The sequence below is a fragment of the Rhinolophus ferrumequinum genome, chromosome 6 (genome assembly GCF_004115265.2).
Source record: "Rhinolophus ferrumequinum isolate MPI-CBG mRhiFer1 chromosome 6, mRhiFer1_v1.p, whole genome shotgun sequence".
Classification (NCBI taxonomy): Eukaryota; Metazoa; Chordata; class Mammalia; order Chiroptera; family Rhinolophidae; genus Rhinolophus; species Rhinolophus ferrumequinum.
Window position 1 is genome coordinate 97,206,278 of NC_046289.1, and position 17,984 is coordinate 97,224,261.

The 17,984-nt window shown below is 36.6% G+C and overlaps 1 protein-coding gene across 11 annotated transcripts in view; it reads right to left on the reverse strand.

Annotated features, from left to right (window-relative positions):
- The window catches only part of MYO9A (myosin IXA), a 251,933-nt gene that overhangs the window by 215,372 nt on the left and 18,577 nt on the right, over positions 1-17,984 (reverse strand). The window contains exon 1 of one of the 11 annotated variants that reach the window (XM_033109663.1): positions 3,012-3,059. The exons of the other annotated variants lie outside the window; for them this stretch is intronic. The gene's annotated coding sequence lies outside the window, so the exon portion shown is untranslated. Of the gene's footprint in view, positions 1-3,011; positions 3,060-17,984 lie in introns of those variants that run through there. 11 annotated transcript variants of the gene reach the window in all.

The window sequence follows — 17,984 nt, forward strand, 5'->3', positions numbered from 1 at the left end:
ACAGAGGGAAAACTATGGTCTCATGGTTTCCAACAATGAGGCCAATCACAATAACACTTCCCATTTACCTCCAAGAAGCCAAACCTCAGCTGCTTTACCTGCAAATTCCCAGCCATAGCCTCAATCACTGCTCTGTGTTCTATTCCCTTTCTGAGATATAAAAGTGTCTATCTTTTTTGAGCCCCATTTGTGTCGATTTGACTTCCTCTTTTTGTTACTTTATCAATCATTATTTTGTGTTTGGAAAACAGGGGCTGCCTCAAAATATCACTCATAAATACACCTTTACAGCAAACATGAGTGTTTATCAGAATCATCTGGGGAATGTTTTAAAAATACACATTTCTAGGCCTAATGATGTTTCTAAGGTTGGGAATTCTAGGCAATTCTGTTGCTGTTGGTCCACAGCATAGTATTTGGGAATCAATGGTCTATATTTCCACTCTCCACTCCGTTACTACTCTTCCCACATAGCAAGCTACTGCCACTGTGCTTTGAAAATGTCACCAATTACTATCAAGTTGCCAAATCCAAAAGCCTCTTCTCAATCCTCACCCTAATACACCACACAATAACATTTAAATGAGGTGGCCATCTTCTCATTCTTGAAACTGCCCCTACATGACAATTATTTTTCTTGTAATCTTCTAATAGGCTCACTCTTTCTTACTCACCCCTTACAACTTTTCCACTACCTGACCGTAACAATAAAAACAGTCTCCCAGTCTCTGGACTCAAACCAGTGCCCTCCTACCTGGATGATTTTCCCTAGTCCTTTATCTATAAAGTATACCGTTACCTATTATCTATGGGAGCTTTTGCACTACAATGGCAGAACAGACAGAGACCATATGGCCCACAAAGTCAAAAACATTCACTATGAAGCTTTGAAAGAAAAAGTTTGCCAACCCCAATTCTAGGGTAACTACTAAAATACAAAAAAAAAAAAAAAAAAGTATAACTTCCCAACTATTAGAGTAAAAAAATGGAATGATAAAAAATAATCAATTCCAGAAAAAGCAAGAAAGAAGCGGGGGGTTAGAACAGATGGAAGAAACGGAAAGCAAACTAAATATATCAGTAATGGAAAGAGAAATGACTCTGGGTGGTGAACACACAATGTGATATATAGATGATGTATTAGAGAATTGTACACCTGAAACCTATGTAACTTTACTAATCATTGTCAAGCCAATAAACTTTAATTTAAATATATATATATATATATATATATTATATATCAGTGACTTATTAAACATAACACTCTAGTTAAAAGACAAAGAATGTCAGAGGATATTTTTCAAATCCAACTATATGCTGTTTTCAATAGACATACATATATGAGGATACAGAATCTGAAAAAAAAAAAGAGAGAAGATACACAATGTAAATTCTAGCCAAAAGAACGCTGGTATAATCCAAAATAACATCAAGCAAAATAGAAAAAGAAAGTTGAGTTAAATACCTCTTAGGTCCCTTTTAACCCTTACATACTATAATTCTAGGTTTAGGCGTGAGACAAAAGTCTCTGGATATCACTGGTGACCCTGAAAAGTAGGAAACAGAAAAAGACTACAAATTAAGGAGGAAGTGATAGATTGGTAAGTAAGCAGACCAGTGGATATTGATCAAATCAGCTATAAAAAAAAGGATGATTGAAATGTTTATTAGTTGGGGGCTTGAGAGCACATCTTTATGATTATAAATAGAACTAAGCAGAAAAGCAGAAACAGAAAACTTAAGAGAAAAAGGTCTAACTGATAAGCCAAGGTTCTTTGGTAAGCAAGACTAAATGAGATTTAGGTCAAAAGTGGACAAAAGTGCCTCAAAAAAAAAAACAGACACTATTTCTTTTTCTGAAAGAAAAAAAACTGGGTTCAGAAACAGCTTTTGAGGTAAGATGTGACAGGAGTGCATGATAGCTGGTCTACATAGGATGTAGGAGCCCCCTTTTACTTACAGTAAGTCAATGCCAAGTAAAAGCCAAACTGGGTACTGAAAGAAAAAACATTTTGTAGTATTCAACTAAAGAAAAGGTGATGGAAGATACAAGTTATCATATAACGCACTATAGCATAGGTACATGGACAGCTATCAATTTAGTCTGCCCATTAGGTAATCTACTACCTTCTTCTGGTGAAAGTACTGGGTTTTCATTTAAAGAAGTACTTCTCCTCCCGTCATCTGACACCATTTAAATGGACCAAACTCATTCCCCAAGCAGGGCAGGAGGGTAGTATTAGGTGCGACGCAGGCCCAGTAAATCAGTTTATTCCATTCCCCATAGCAACAGTGGCTGCTCCCTGGAACAGCCACTGGAACTTTGCGGCAACTATTAAGAAAAAATTTTTTTTTCCTACTAGGGCTGCTAATCTTGAAAGAGGTACATTAGTCCCCACAGCCCCACTGTAGTTTCACTTTCCTTTGTTGCAGTCAGCGTAGTCAACCGCTGTCCAAAACTATTAAATGGAAAATTCTAGAAGCAAACAATTCGTAAATTTTAAATCCTGCGCCATTCTGAGTAATGTAATGAAATTTGACACCATTCCCTTCCATCTGGTCGTGAATCATCCCTTTGTCCAGTGTATCCACACTAGGTAAGCTACTCAACCATCAATCAGTCACTTAGTAGCATGTCATGGCTCGATTATCCTGGATCACACAAAGAATGATCCTTCTTTTTAAGATTTTTATTAAAATCTAGCTAACATACAATATTCTATTAGTTTCAGGTGTACATCATAGTTATTCAACAATACCCACCTGGCACTATACAGAGTTATTACCACATTATTGATTATATTCCCTATGCTAAAGAAGTGATCACCATGGTAAGTCCAGCAACCATCTGACACCGTACCACACTATCGCCATCTGCGAAACATGGATGGACCTAGAGGTATTGTGCCAAATGCAGTAAGTCAGACAGCGACAGACAAATGATCCACCTTCTAATGTGAGGTCAACAGCGGCCTAACACTATATCATAATGCCAACGTCACTCACCTCACTTCATCTCATCACAAAGACATCGTATCCTCTCACATCATAAGAAGGGTCTGAGAGAGAGAACATATTCAAATAACTTTTATTGTAGTATTTTTTTATATTTTTCTATTAGTTATGATTGTTAGTCTCTTACTGTGCCTAATTTATAAATTAAACTTTATCATAAGTCTGTATGTATGGGAAACAATAACATATATAGGTTTCGGTACTATCTGTGGTTTCAGGCATCCACTGGGGGTCTTGGAACATAACCCCCATGGATTAGGGGGGACGACTGTAAACCTAGAGCTGTGGGCAGCCATCTTCCCTGAATCCATAAAAAAAGGCTCTCTGCAGTAAAAGAGAACCAACTAACACACACAGTAAAACCTTATCAACGCTGCTTGGGCCACTGAACCCAGCAGTGCCTCAGATAAACTCAACCACTGAAACTTCCTTGTTAAGGGTGCCAATCAATTCCTTTTTATGCCCTAAGCCACTTTGAGTTGGGTTTCTGTTCTCTGCAATCAAAAGAATCCACTACAATAGGTAGCATTTCAGTGCCATACCCTTTGAGAATATAGATATCCTTTGTTATTCAAATTCCTAATATCTAAAAGTCTCACACTCTAAATTCAGGAGCCAAATATATTTGAATAAACCTTTGGATACTTCCTTCACTATCATGCTATTTGCTTTCCAAACTTGGGAAAACAAATAGATTCAAATAAGGTAATACACCCACCCTACATCCAAATTCACTATCCAAACTGAAGAATTAAACAGTTAGATAGTGAAGGATACTTGTAATGCAAGCCATGCCGAAATATGGCAAGGGATGTACAATAGGTCAACTGAAAAAACATAAAATATAAAGTTGTATATAAAACTATACATGTATAAAAAAGGACAAAAATATTAAGCTTTTGGGAAATCTTCAAAATTTCCTTTTATAGTTTTCACCAAAAATAAGTTTGATACACATTATACTTCACTTGAGTTGAATAACAATTCTGAGACAGGAAACAAAACTTCCAAATCAGAAAATTAAGGCTTAATAAGCAAAAAAAGACTATGCAATTTATGATAAAGATGGCATTTCAAATCAGCATGGAAAAGAGAGTTTATTCCATAAAAATGTGAGGATAAATGACTGAAAATAAAACTACGCACATAAAGAACCAGCACTTGTACAACAATCAGATATTGCTGTATCTTTTATAAAGAAAATTAATTTTTTTTATTTTCTATCCCCAAATAGTTATTTCAAAAGTATACGCTAACAGAAGGAAACAATGTGGTAGACAGTTGCTGTGGTCAGTAGGGTGTGGTTTAGAATAAGCCAGCTTATGATGTTATTCACTGGACTGAGTTAGAAGAGACTAATTATAGAGAAAAACTGTGGTGAAGAAAGAAAACGAAGTTAGAAAATACAGTGTTTCCTTTAAATTAGAAGTTCAGTCAAAAAAGATGAAACAACTAAAGATTTTTTAAGGCAGTGTTTTGCATCTGTGTGCTAATAAAATTTAATTTTCAAAAGTATATGTTGTTCTTTTACTTTTTTATCAAGTTCTTAAGTTATTTTCCAAGATGACAAAAGTAGTATCCTTTCTCTTTATACTTGCTTTATCATAGGTATCGATTAATGAATGTTAGTAAGCAGAATCATACATTATTATTCAGTAACAAGAGTAGAAGGATAGAATCAGGCAAATGTACGTCTAAAGAATAAAAATCTAGCTTCACTGCAGGAAAAAAATCATTCAAGCAAAGGCCTCCCCAGTACCTATGAGTATTAAAAGGAGAACATTCTACTGTAAAGGCAGGGTCCATTTGTAGAAATAAACAGTAATTTATATACAGTTGTAAATTCCATGGGGAGAGAGCTATTAAACATTTTTAACTTATTTTAGAAAAATAACTCTGGAAAAGTGATGTTCAAGAGCTAATATTCATGTTTCTTCATTTTTTTAGTACTTACAATTCAAATGTTCTACAAATAGTTATTACCATAATAACATGTAATCACATACATAAACATATATGCGACTTAGACATGGAAATATTTATATTTTTATTTTTAAACTTTGCAAAATACATGTTTTGTAATGATTAATTTTTTCAAGTCCCCAAATACACTTCTTACATTTTCTCCTCTTCCTGGGCACATGGCTACCCGTTATTTCCCAACCTTCCTTGCAGTTAGTTACATGTGACCATGTGACCAAGTCCTAAGCCAGTGGTATGTAGGCAGGGGTGATGAACACCTCCCTCAGGCTGAGCCAATAAAAGCCCCTAAAAATGGGTCTGTCTTTCCTTGTCTGCTGGGACCATGTAGGGATCTGGGGAAAAGCTCCAGGGACCTATGGGATACAGAGCCACCAGATAGAAGGACTCTAGGCCCCAAGGGACCACATGGAGAAGAGCATCCACCATCACCCCACCTCCATTCATCTACATTGGACTGTAATGTAAATAAGAAACACAATTTGACTATGCAGAGCCACTGCTATTTGGGGGTTGTTTAGTGAACGCAGTTAACCTACCCTGACGAATGCATTATAAAATCTTCCCAACCCCTCCCGTGAAGAGTTCTATAAGGAAATCCCTCTTATAGTTATTTTTGAACTTCCTCTTATAGTCAATCCATCAGTAAGTACTATTGGTTGGCCTTTAAAATAAATCCTGAATCTAACGATTTTTTACCATTCCCGTCTCTACACGTACCACCTCGTTCAAGCCCACTATCATTCTCTCACCTGAACTAGTGAAAGAGTGCGATACCCTTGCTTCTGTCATTGCTCCCTTCCAGTCTGTTGTATACACAATAAGCAGAATCACCCTTTTTAAAGGTAAATCAGATCATGTCCCTCTCCTATTCATAACCTTCAATGGCTCTCCATAACCCAATGAAATAAAATTGAAGGCTCTTACTGTGGCCTAACTTCATCTTCCCCTCACTGCGCTCCACTCCAGCCTCCCTGGTCTTTTATCTGTGTTGAAGCTCAGTCCTGCTTCAGGACCTTTCCACTTCCTTCCTGCTCACTCAGCGGACTTGCTTTCAGATCACTGAGGGCTCTGCTCAAATGCCAACTCCTCAGAGAGGCTTTTCTTTACTACCCTATCCAAAATAACTTTCTTTCACCACTCTAGTCTCCTTAACCTGATATATTTTTAATCAAAGAACTTGCTGCACTATCTAGGATTATATTATTTTGTTGTTTTTTGTATATTGTCTGACTTCCCCACTAACAGAGGAAGACTCGTCCTTTCCATCAGAGGTATCCACAGCTTTTTTTCCTTTTCCTACTGACTTTCTCATCTATTTTCATTATTTGACTTCCTATAAGAGCTGTTTTCAACAATAGGTTGATAATGTCTGGCTTTAAAAATGAGCCAACAACCCAAGTCCTTTCCTAAGGAGGTAATCACTGGTGCCGACACAGTAAGCCTGCCTAGCAGTATACACAGACGAGCGGCCCTTAAGGAACAAGGAAACCTAAATGGCAACTAAGAATATGAAAAAGAACTCAACATCTGTGGTAGATTCGATTATTCAAAAATACTCACTACCTGCCTGCCCTCATGTCCGGCAGGGAAGTATACCTCCCCGTCCCTTGACTCTGCGCCAAGCCGCAGGACTCCGTTCAGAGAGTGGAGGTCAGCAGACAGGATGTAAACAGGTCTTGAAATATGCCCAGCCGGCCAAGTATGCCTCCTCACACAGGTGTCGTCCCGCCACCAGAGAACATGCCTCATCTAGCCTACTTGTCCCACTAGGAAGACGAGATACACAGCGCACAGCTGTCCCGCTGACCTACAAAATCATGACGAACAATTAAATACTTGCACACCACTGGTGATTTTCAGGTTGTCTGTTAAGCAGTAATGGTTGGCTAATACAATATCATTAGTCATCAGAGAAATACAAAACAAAATCACAACAGGATACTACCAAACCTCCACCAAATGGCTTATATCCACTAAAGCCATTTGAACCATTAAAGAATGTTCATTGCTATGTCATTAATAAAGTAGCCAAAAAAAATGAAAATAATCAAAATGTCCATCAACAATAAAACTAATAAATGGAATACAATCCAGCATTAAAAAGAACACACTGCTGACACACAACATGAATCTCAGAGGCATCATGTCGAGGGGGAAAAGGCCTGATCCAAAAAGATACATGCTAAATTATCCCATTTACATGAAGTTCACAAACAGACAATCTATGGTTATAAACTTCAGAAGCATGGTTCCCTTTAGTGAGGGGGGTATAGAGGCAGTGCACAAAAAATGGAGCCTTATGGAGTTTCATAAACATTTTATGTCTTGATCTGGGAAAAGCAAGTACATACACATAATTTTTAAACTGTGAACAATGAAGACTTGTGCACTTTACTATATAAAAGGAAAAACTTGAGCATAACTAATGAGATTGGTTATTTGAAGTTAAAATGGTATTTCATGTAATAAATGTTGATTATCAGTCTAACGTTGTAATTATTACCATATAAGTTAAAAACACCTCAAAATTACACTTTAATCACTAAATACTGGGGGAAAGTATAAAAATTATAATAGCACCTAGTTTAAATATTTCAAAGGTTTTTCCCTTTTAAATATTACATTATTTTAACAGTTTCAAAATAAACTGACCTTTTGCCATTCTACTGGGACACCACGTTGACTATATAACCAAAACATGAATTTTAACTTAAACTCTCTCCCTCTACAAGATATATTTTCATTGTTCTTAAAATGAGATTTTTTTTTCTTAATATACCAATATAATATGGATGGAATACTTAATGAAGTTTTTGTGTTTTTTATCCATTTAATTAATAAAATTCCAGAAGCTTCAAAATATTTTACTAATTCTTATAATAAAGGCTATAAAAATGTATATTATTTTAATCAGCAAATTTTCTACTCTGTAGAAACCCCCTAAAGTTTACTCATAATTGCAATCCAATGTATTGTTTGACAGAAAAGCTAAGAATTCAACAATTCTTTAAATTCTTAATGAAAATACAAAAATTCTATTTGTAATTAGAAGAGAAAATCATACATGGTTTTTCCTAGGTCATTTATTCTGAGGTTTCCTTTTACCAGCTCCATGATACTCACCTACAAGACTATCAAATTACCCGTGCATGGTACTCCTTCAAACAGCTTTCTCCCTCGGCTCCAATTCTCCATCTAAGCCAGTGTACTAAGTGAGTCAGTTCATGACTCCTACCCGCTCAGGAATGTGCTACATCTCAGCAGTACTTCACTTTTCTGAAATTCTGGAACATTTTATTTCCTCCATAGCTTTAAGAAAAATATCTCTTTATTGAGAACATATAGACACTGTTACCTCATTTAATAAGAAATGTGTGTTATTGTCCTTATTTACAGATGAAGAAACTAGTTTCAGAAAGGTTATGTGATGTTCCCAAGATAATGTAAACAGTATGTGGATGATTTGGGGTTAGAAACCAGGTCCCAATTTCTGAACCAATATGCTACACTTAGCACAAATTAGAAACAGAATGATAATTAACAATAATAGCAACAAACACTCATATAGCACTTACTATGTGCTCAGATCATTTAATCTTCATAACAATCCTAATTAAATGTGTACTATTATTATCTGTTTTACAAATCAAGAAGTTGAAGCACATGGAGGTTGCCACTTGGCTATGGTTACAGACCAGTAAATGGCACAGCCAGGACTCAGTGGTCTAGCCCTAGAATTTGGGTTCTTAACTACCATCTACTTTGTCTTTCGTAAACTGCCTTGCATTATAGTTGATAAAGTATATGTTCTATTTCCTCTATGAAACCATAAGCTTTTAGAGAGCAAAGGTCAAGTCTTCTGACCCCACCACACCTCAGCGTCAGGTTTTCTCTCGCACTAGGACTGGTAAATAACCGGCCCTAAGGAAGGCTCCTTTGCAGTAGTGATGTTGGAGCTTTGCCTTGCCACTGAACTCCTAAACTGTGTATCTAATTGCTTAGTGAAGATCTGGTGGTCTCACATACTAGTCTACAGGCATGTTGAGGGCAGAGTATTTGTCTTTATATCTGCAGCACAATGTTTGTACCTAGTAGAAACTCAAAAACTGTTTGCTGAATAAATATGTGAAATTCTTATTACAAAGGGTCGTGCCTTACAATCCCACTATCAACTGAATCCATAATGTAAAGAAATTTATAAGCAATTATGTAATTTCAGGCTGTTGAAGTGGAGACTAGGGAAATAGCTGACAGACAGTAGAGACATGTGTTACTTATACCCAGCATTAAATACAGGAGCAAGCAAAACAAAATCGAGACTTCTTTTTCTTAATTTACATATTCATAAACTTTTACTCCAGTTTTTCTCACGATGCCCTTCATTTGGGCACCTCTTCCTTTGATTTTCAGTAAGAATCAGAGACTAGGGGAGTTCATCCCTGGGTTGATCCACTTATGAGTTCCGGGAGTGTCTGCATTTTAGGGCCTGATGACAAGATAGATAGATATTCCATGACTCTAAAGCCCACATCCAAACGCTGAGACTCAGCATCACTTCCCACATTCTTACGCTTGTGCAACAAGAATGCAGCACTTATTTAGAAGCCTGGCCTAGGAACACATCTTTTAACTCTACTACTTACTAGGGAACACATGCTTCCATAATGACCCTTCCAGGTACTTAGTGGATTTTCGGATGTGCATACTTTTAATCACCTGAATCGTTTCACAGGTATACTTTAAACTCAGATTTCAGCCCTCCACATGAATGGCTCTGAGGGGCTTTCAGAGTCATGTGAACAGTAGATCCTTTTAACAGACCATCTCTTGTCTACTTTGGGACAAGTTCCACAGACGCTGGTCTTTGTCCCTACTACATTTTTTATCTGTCCTGCTTTTCTACCCTTTTAACAATGATTCTAATGTTCCTCTTATTAACTGTTGTTGCTTAATTCCTTCATTCCAGAGATCTTAACCAACGTTCCAAAACTCGTCAACAATTAAGCATTCTGAGAACAAAAAAATACCAAGGAACAAATGAACAAAGTAATTTTGGATAGCATAAGTTCTCACTGCAAAGGGCCAGATAGTAAATATTTTAGGCTTTGTGGGTCACATAAAGCCTCTGTCACATACTCAGTTTTTTGTGTTTTGTTTTACTCTTTTAAATGTCTGACAATCTAAAAACCATTTTTAGCTCTCAGACAGTACAAAAACAGGCCACCTGCCGGATTTGGCCTGTGGGCAGCAGCTTGTCTATCATTATAGGAGAGGGGTTAGGTATGCTTATTTTGGTTATCAGCAGCACTAAGTGAAGCCTCTGGGAGGTGGTGAGAAGCCTATAGGAAGACAGGAAGTAGCAAACTATGCTAACACAGAGGTGAAATACTCCAGGCTAAGAGGACTAGGTAGTACAAAATGTCTACATCAGAAACTAAGTCGGCATGGTTATACAATGAACAGAAAGGAGGTTAGTGTGGCTGAAGCAAAGTATTCAAAGAGGAAAATGGTGAAAGATGAGGTCAGAGGTAGGAAGCGGTTGGACTGTATGTACCTTGTAACCTGGTATTTTATTCTAAATGTATTAGAAAGCCTCTGGGTATTTGTTCTGTTCTGTTTTGATAAATAGGGAATAATATAACCCGATTTATATTTTTTAAGGATTATGCTAATTGCTTGAAAGAGAATGGATTAGAGGGAGGGAGGAGCGAGGGAGAGAGGGCGGGGTAGAAGCAAGACGATCAGTCAGGAGGTTGTAGTAATCCAGGCCAAAGATAATGGTTGTTGTACAGGACAGTAGCAGTGAAGACAGAAAGAAGTGGACAGATTAGGTGTGGACTGAAATACTCTAGTGCGTTTATTCCACAGAACCAACTTGGATTAGCTGTGGGAACAAACACAACACCTAGGTGTATTTAACTGTGTAGATAGTGGTTCTATTTACTACCATGGGAAGAAGAACAGGTTTGTTTATGCTCATTTGTAGGTGCCGTTTTTGTTGTTGTTTGGCAGGGAGGGCAGAATACGGCTGAGTACTCCTTTAGCCAATTAAGTCTATAGAATATGCAAATGGAAATACTGTGTAAGCAGCTGGATATAGAAGTGTACAAAACAGATGAGGAAAGGGCCAGAGATAATGCACATCTGGTAATCATCAGCAGGAGGATGGCATTTTAAGCAATCAGACTAGATGAACTCACATACAAAGAGACTGCAGATAAAGAACTATGAGCAAGCCCGGCAGGTTGCCAATGTTTAGTGGTCCCAGAGAGAAAGAAGGAAAGTCAAAAATGGAGCAGCTAATGACTTAAGCAGAAGTGGTGGTGGTGGTGGTGGTGGTGGTGGTGGTGGTGGCGGCGGCGGCAGCAATGGTTAACCCTTAGAATACTTATTATGTGCCAAACTATTCATTTAAGTGTTAAATCTTAGCACAACTTTGGGAATTAAGCACTATTATCACCACTTTCAAATGAAGAAACTGAAGAACAGAGGATTAACGGCCTGCTCTAGATAACGTATCAAAGCAAAGGAAAACCACCAGACAAATGAAGGGTCATAAAAGAGAGATATTTCAAGAAATTGCAAATGAAGTCAGATAAGAATAGAGAAACGACCTGTAGATTTACAACCTGGAAATCATTTGTGACCATTTCTGTGTTTGATTTATGATTGTAGCTGGTTGACTCTGGGATTAGTGTGAGATAAATAAATTAACACAGGCAAAGAATTTAAAACAATATCTGGCACGTAGTAAGCAGCCAGTAAGAGTTCATAGGGTTTAGTAGTAGTAATGGTAGTAGTCATAGTAGTTGTGCGTATTCTATTACCTACCTACAAGGAGATCTTATCTTTTCTATTATAAACCATTCCTGGTTAGTAATCTATTTTTATAGTATGCTCTATTAATATGAATATTTAGGACATTGCAGAGATATAGCAAACCATTTGTTCCCAGAAGTTAAAACTAAGTCACTCTAACCACCTGTCAAGTATGACTTTGTTATTTATGGAATTTATAATATTCCAAATATTTACCTTTAAAGACCTTAGGTATAGGTCTTAGACCTATACCAAGATCAACAACTTGCAACATTTACTTCAGATACTTAAAAAACACTGAAGTGGCTCCTATTCCTCGCATGGGGAAAGTGTACCTATCTCAAGCAACTACCACTGCTCGGTCAATGGAACATCAAAAAAATCATAACCAAGGAATGCATTTGGCAACAGCCATGAGACCTACACATACCCCCTACTCTAGGAAATGTATTCTATGGAGACAACTTACCACTTTTATTCTAAATTAAAGTATTAATGACAGTCTCCTAAGAATTAAGAGGAGAAATCTGCATTAGAAAGAGCCATACTTTGACTGAAACAAACCAATACATATACTCTAGCTGGGATTAGCTGTTTAGCAATGCTTCACCCAATCGTGATTATATAGCAAAAGCTGATAAACAGTAATCTTCCCGTATTTGGATAACTTTTACAGATGAAATTAAGGTGTTTACTAATAGAAAGCAACCAACAGGAAATGCCAACAATCACAAGTAATATGTAAATTTGGTACCACAGTATACTAAAAAGACTCTCCACAAAATTCTGAAAGATAACTAAAGTGAAGTGGTTGTGAGACCTGGGACAAGTTATTTAACTTTCAATACTGGTCTAGTGCAGGGGTCGGCAAACTTTCTCTGTAAAGGGCCACAAAGTAAGTATGTGAGGCTTTGCAGGTCATATGATCTCTTTCCCAACTACTCAACTCTGCCGTTGCAGCAGGAAAGCAGCCATGAACAAACACTTATCCTCACAGCACCTGTCTTTTACTCATAAGAGCTGATATCCAGGGGAAAAAAACTGATGAAAAATTAGATTTGACTAGGCATTCCTGTGCTATAATAATAAAAAGTTAACCATGCTCCATATAATTTACATCACCTTCACTGAACATGAGAAGGAAAGCAAAGATTTGATCACTTGCGTATGCCAGCAAATTTGTTAATACTATTAAGGTATTAACAGAACACCACCTTTTCAATTTATACAAATGAAGACATCAATACAATTTTTAACTAATTTTTAACTCAACTAATAAAATAACATCATGCTGAGAGTTCTCCTTCCAGTTCAAATATAGGTCACAAGAGAGAATCGCTACCACCATAAAAACAAGAAAAAGCTGGACAAGCTACAAAATCAATTTTTTAAGCCCATAAGAGAGCCTAGAACACAAAGAAGTCTAAAGAAACTCAAATCTATAGACGAACAAACGCTCTCTAGGTAGGGACAAGTGACCACTTTCAACTGTAAGGCCATGGTAAGCAAAGGAGTAAATAATCCTATCAACCCATATGATGGACTGAAATCTAGAGAAGCCCGAGACGTAGTGTAATCAACACAATCTAAAACTTCATCCCCCAGGAGACTGCACAGAGTATGTGGTAGTGTACATACATCTAGAGACAGAGTAGGAAGGCATAGTGAGATTTTCTGGAGAGTGGAAAGCCAAGTACACAGTTATAAGGAAATCTCTACAATCTAGCTTTACTTAAATCCCATGCTCTGTTGTAGGGTAGAGATTGAATCCATCCTCAAAACACTGGGAACCAAAATGAACTATAGGTGTAAGCCAGCCCAGTCATAATTCAATTCCACGTCAGAATGAAAACATTAGCCCCTACCCTAACCCTTTTGGTAAGTCTGAGGAGTTAGCATGCCTTTTTCCAGGAGGAAGCAGTTATAAACTTCATTCCCACTGTTCTTTGTATTTATAATATTCACATACAATAAAAATTACAAGGTATTCAAAGAATCATAGACGAGAAAAAAGTCAAAACAAACCCAACACATGATCCAGATGTGGGAATTAGCAAAGACTTTAAAATAAATCTTATGAATTTGAGAAAAATATTGATTTAATATATTCTGGCAGAGAAACGAAAACTAAGAAAAGAGCCAAATGGATATTCTCAAACTAAAAGAGAAAATAATCTCAAATGGAAGTGTGGATCTGCAGGAAAGAATGAAGAGTACCAGAAAATACTGGGAACAAGAAGGGTACATCTACTCTCACCACTTCTGTTCAAGACTGTACTGGAGGTAACAGCCAGTGCCATGAAGCAAGAAAACAAACTGAAGGCATAAAAATTGGGAAGGAAGAATTAAAACTACCACTGTTGTTTTGCTGCATCTGTTGCGAGGATGGAGACCATTCTCAGCAATCAAATGTGGCCATTCCAGGCATGTGGCCATCACTGTGAAGGGACTGCAGTTACTGGGAAGGCCCCAGAGGTGCCCTGCACAGGGACTGCAACCATATCAGGGAAGAACTCAGTCTCCTTGGAAAGAGAAGGAGGCTCCGGGGTGACAAATGGGGGGGATAGAAAGGTACTGGCTACTGTTCGCACCATCTGTGGTCATGGACAGAACACGATCATGGGTATCCCACTGGGCGTCCACTACAAGATGAGGTGCACGTTCCCCATCCATATCGTTATTCAGGAGAATAGTCTCTTGTTGAAATCCGAAATTTCTTAGGTGAAAAATGCACCTGCAGGGTTCGGAGGAGATCAGGTGTTGCTTATTCAGTATCTCAAGCCCAGAAAGATGAGTTAATTCTTGAAGGAAATAATATTGAACTTGTACCAAATTCAGCTGCTTTGACTCAACAAGCCATAATAGTTAAAAACAAGCATATCAGAAAATTTGGGCATGGTACCTATGTTTCTGAAAAAGGAACCGTTCATCAGGCTGATGAATAAGATCTAAGTGTCCGGCTACAGAAACCCCAAGATGTCGAGTGATTCCTCAGATTTATTTGTGGTATTTTAAAGATGCAATAAAAATCACGTACTGACTTGGCAAAAAAAAAAAAAATACTATCTTTATTCTCAGATAACATAACCTTACACACAGAGGCTCCAAAGAATAGGCAAACTATTAAAACTAAAATTTAACTTACGAAGTTCAAAAGACACAAGGTCAATATACACAAATTAAGTAAATCCTATCTACTAACACAACATAATCAGGAACATGAAATTTAATAAACAATACCATTTATAATAGAATCAAATAACAATAAACACTTAGCAATAAAGTTAGCAAAAAGATGTGAAAGACCTCTAAACTGAAAACTATGAAACTTTGCCGAGAGAAATTAAGGACAATCTCAATAAATATACAGATATATACCATGTTCCAGAATAAGAAGACTCAATGTCATCAAGATGCAAACTTTCTCCAAATTGATCTATAGATTCAACACAATCCCAATTAGAATCCCAGCAAGTTATTCTGTGGATATTGACATATTGATTATAAAGTTTATTTGGAAAGTCAAAGGCCCAGAGTAACCAACATAATATTGAAGGGAAAAAATGAGGCTGGAAAATCAAACTACAAGACTTCAAGACATTATAAAGCTACAGTAATCAAGACAGTTGGTACTGCCAAAAGACTAGACAAACATATCAATGGAACAGAAAAGAGAGCTCTGAAACAGATTCACACAAATACAGTCAACAGATCTTTGATGAAGGAGAAAGGCAATTCAATGGAGAAAAGACAGTCTTTTCAACAAATGGTGCTAGAACAACAACTTCTACATTAAAAACATATATAGATAGATAGATATAAACTTTACACCTTTCACAAAAATTAACTCAAAACAGACCCCAGACCTAAATGTAAAACAAAAACTATAAAACTCCTAGAAGATAGCACAGGAGAAAAATCTAGATAAACTTGGTTGGTAATGACTTTTTAAATAAACACCAAAAGTAAAAGCCGTGAAAAAAAATTATGTTGGACTTCATTAAAATCAAACGCTGCTCTGCAAAAGACACTGCTAATAAAATAAAAAGAAAAGCCACAGACAGGGAGAAAATCTTTGCAAAACACATATCTGATAAAGGATTGGTACTGAAAATATACAAAGAACTCTCAAAACTTAACAATAAAGAAACAAACAACCAAATTAAAATTGGAAAAAGCTCTGGACACCTCACCAAAGAAGGTATACAGATGGCAAATTAAGCTTATGAAAAGTTGCTCAACAACGTATGTCATCAGAGAACTGAAACTTAAAACAACAGTGAGACAGTGCTACACACCTATTTGAATGGCAAAAATCCAAAACAACACCAACACCAAATGCTGGTGAATATCTAGAGCAACAAGAATTCTCATTCATCACTGGCGGGAATGCAGAATAGTGCAGCCACTTTGAAAGACAGTCTGGCAGTTTCTTACACACTAAACATACTCTTATACAATCCAGCAATCTCACTCCTTGGTATTTACCCCAAGGAGTTGAAAACTTACCTCCACACAAAAATCTGTACACCAATGTTCAGAGCAGCTTTATTCATAAGTGCCAAAACTTAGAAGCAACCAATATGTTCTTCAAAGGGTGAATGGATAAACAAACGATGGTACCCATATAATGCTGACAAAGAGAAATGAGCTATCAAAACATGAAAATACATGGAGGAAACTTCCAATTATATGACATCCTGGAAAAGGCAATATAAAGACAATAAAAAGATCAGTTTTGCCAGGGTTTCGGAGGAGGGATGGAAGGATGAATAGGTGAAGCACAGGAGATTTTAGGAAAGTGAAACTATAACAGTGGAGATATGTCTTTATGCACTTGTCCAAACCCACAGGATGTGTCACACAAAGTGAACCCTAATTAATAATGTATCACTAGTGGCTCGTCATTTGTAACAAACAGACCACACTAATGTAAGACGGTAATAACAGAGGAAACTGGAGGAATGGGGGAAAGAGGTATATGGGAACGCTCTAAACTTTCTGTATAATTTTTGTTTTAGGTTTCTAAAAGTCCTTTTAAAAAAAAAAGAAAAGTCTATTAATTAAAAATCAATTTTTAACATTTTTATAGTCATAAACCTGTAAACTCTAAGATTTAGGCATTTTTACTATATGTAAATTATACCTTAATTTTCAAAAATGAAATATTAAACAATGGCTCTTTAGATCTTTTATTTGAAAGTGAATATTAAACAAAAGACATAAATTATGTTTTTTAAAACAGAATGACATATGCTCTATGTGTGCACGTATATGCATATCAGTAAATGCATAGGTAACTATCTGAAAAGATATATAACAATCTGGAAAGAGCAGCACTAGGAAGGTAATAGTATGGAAATACAGCACCACCGTGAAGGGAACAAGAAGAAAGGAAGTGGTGGGGGTTATGCCTAACCTGTATGTTTTAATCTCTGTCAGGAGAACCTACAATAATGTTTTAAGTTAGTTATTTCTAGGTTTTAAATGCAAGTTTCAGCATTTGAAGAATATCTCAAAATGTTTTCTAAACCTTTAAGAATAAACATTGTTGACATAAATTAACATTGGACATAGATCTGTATCTGTAAATATTCCCACACCTGTTAAGGAATTTTAAACCACTCAGTTGTGACTGACCAGGCGAGGAACAAGTACACTACTACCTACTGATTCCTAGTTTATCAGTAACCCCATCCCTACGATGATGATGGCTATTTCCATTGCACACTCCTTTTTCATTGCTTAGCTGACTCCTAGATTCCCCTCTCCATCTCTCAAAAAAAAAAAAAATAACCCACAAAAAAAACAAGTGTCGAGTCTGACACCCTAATGAATATTATGATAATGAATTATAATACAACATTCAATATTGTAATACAATATCGATACAATCGATACAATATTACAATATTGTAATACAACAATACAATATTTCAGAATACGCAAAGAATTGATCTGAGATATGCTATTATGACATGGATAAACTATCAAAACTATCCCATGCTTGTCTTTTCTTTCTTGTATTATTTTCCACTATGCCTTTCTCTAGACAAAATTTAGCTGCTATTCTGTTCAACTTTTGGGGTTTACACTACTGCTGTTATGGACTGAACAGTGTCCCCCCAAAATTCAGATGTTGAAGCCCTAATCCCAAATGTATTTGG